The sequence below is a fragment of the Metopolophium dirhodum genome, unplaced genomic scaffold, assembly GCF_019925205.1.
Source record: "Metopolophium dirhodum isolate CAU unplaced genomic scaffold, ASM1992520v1 scaffold1, whole genome shotgun sequence".
NCBI lineage: Eukaryota > Metazoa > Arthropoda > Insecta > Hemiptera > Aphididae > Metopolophium > Metopolophium dirhodum.
In genome coordinates, this window is record NW_026869896.1 from 1582059 (window position 1) to 1584501 (window position 2443).

Consider the following 2443-nt stretch of genomic DNA (forward strand, 5'->3'; position numbering starts at 1 on the left):
TTTTCCTCTTCTTTAGGGCATCGAAAGTTCTAAATTGCCGATTTTTTTGGCACGGTTACTTAGATTTTGGGCGCGGCGAACCGTTTTAGTAGTCGATGTTATAGAAGTCTTTGCCCCGGATCGATGGGTACCCAGATCAAGGTTATCCGACTTTTGGTTCGGGAGCTATGATTTTTCGTATGTCTTTGTACTTGGAAAATTACGTAGTTACGTGGTTTTTGGATTTTGAGTTTTCGTTTGATCATTACGAAACTCAAGATTCCGGTATTATGGCATACAATGATTTAAAAAGGGTTTATGGTCGAAGTGCGTACGACCATTATTTCGCCCGTAATCAGGGTAGAAAAAAGTTGAAAACGCATTAACTGATTTTTCGTATACCCATACGTTTTCTTATGTTATACGTCCAACTAATGTTTTGAGTAATAATTATTTTGAACTTTTCGTATTTATTTATTTAATGTTTTACCCTTAGGTCCGCGCTGTTAGTGTGTTTGATTTTTTAGTCCCAAGTCGTTTTTAAAGTGTGAACATTTTGAAAACAAGCTCATAGTTCATGTTTTTTTTTTTATTATTTTTTTTCGTTTGTTTTCGGTTTTTGGTCGACTAGTGCCTCTTTTCGACTTAGAGGTCTGGTTTTTTCACCTGTGGATAGTTAATTTAGCCACCTTTCTGTAGATACTAGAACAACAGCTTTTTTTTTATAAGTTGTTCAAACGGCTAGCTCAGTCTGCAGAGCACGAGACTCTTAATCTCGAGGTTGTGGGTTCGAGCCCCACGTTGGGCACCAGTGCACCACTTTGTGATATCAGTATATCACCCGTATAGAGAGTGACATACCTATGGTAAAACATAATTATTGACTATAAATTAAATTCTTAAAGTGGTACATTAGTCTATTTTAGATACTTTTTCTTTTGATTCCTTTTCATTAAATATTTCAATAAATTCAGCAATCATCCATGTTCGAAAAATCACTTTGTTTTAATTCTTATTTGATTATCAACCTACTTAATAGTTAATAGTATAATATCACAGAACAATATTGAATGTAATATTGATGAGTGATTAAGTACCTATTGACAATACATTCATACCCCCCTCCTTAATGCATCTAAGCCCCCTCACACCAATATGTACTCTTATATTAAAATATAATGTATTAATAATTTAATGTGGCTTTCGGCTGTACATAATATCGTGAATATAAACTTTTTTTTTTACATTTTAAATACAAAATTAATTAATTTATGAAAATAAATAAGTAATTTTGATTTTTGATAACCTAATTTAAATCATTGGGAATATAAATATTTGTCTAAGAATTTATAATAAGATTCATAATAGACATGTTATGGTATAAAGGTATGATAGTATCTATTATGTCTATATACAGGTAATGGGGTTTTCCAGTGATTATCAAGCATAATGTTGCTGTTATATACGTACGTTTTTGATTATTTTATTATTAGTTCATGATTATTAGAAATTAGTGATTAGCATTAGTTATTAGTTGATTACCGTCCTGGCAGTTTTCATTTACAAAAATGTGCCCATAACAAATATAGTTTGTACCATAGAAAATTATGTTAGGTATATGTCTGTACGCACTATTGTAATATTTTATATTATTTATCAGTCTTCAGTATGACAGTTGTTACTGTATATAACAGTGCTAGTGTTAATGTTAAAAACGTTTGCTATAAACTAATCAATAAATTCACCTAATATTAAAAACAATTTAAATTATGGACAACAAATCAGTATTTAGCGTTTTTAATATTAAAAAAGTGTATACAAATTAACAAGTACCTACTCATAGGTACTGAAAAAGACATCAAAAAAGGCAATTATGGCATTCTACAGTCATCACCCTGAGTTGTAAGTAGTATTTTTAAATTTGAATTAACATTTCACATTATTAAAGATTGATCATCTGGATCAGGATGCGTTACAACATTAATAGATGAAAATGAAAATGTACTATTAAACTCCTACAAGGATCCAAAAATTAATAGTTTTCAGTCAAATACCTACCAGGGTAAATGATTTAGCTGATATCGATTTAGGTCCTGCTAAACCTATATTACAAGTAAGTTGTACAATTTAATTAATACCTACCTAGTTATTATTTTGATAATAAATTGTGCAGTACAAAAATTAGATATTTTATTTTAAAATATTTAAATAGGTAATAAATATAATAGTATATTATCATAAAATATGTATACAATATACATTATAGTGTTTCTAATATATTTTTATCTTTCAAGAAGGCTTTTTGTAGCTTAAGTTCTAAAACTAGTCAGTAATTAATAATAATCAATAATTTTATTCTTCTGTATAGAAATACCCTCAGACACAATTTGGTTCACAAAATAGAGGTTTTTCTTCTACAGTTGATAATCGTTTCAATTGGATAGAGTATAATGTTGTTGAGAAT

General features: G+C 29.3%; 1 non-coding gene across 1 annotated transcript; it reads left to right on the plus strand.

The window, feature by feature from the left end:
• The first annotated feature begins 710 nt into the window (after nt 1–710).
• On the plus strand, nt 711–787 carry Trnak-cuu (transfer RNA lysine (anticodon CUU)). The gene has a single exon. It is a non-coding gene; the product is annotated as a tRNA-Lys (tRNA).
• The last annotated feature ends 1656 nt before the right edge of the window (nt 788–2443 follow it).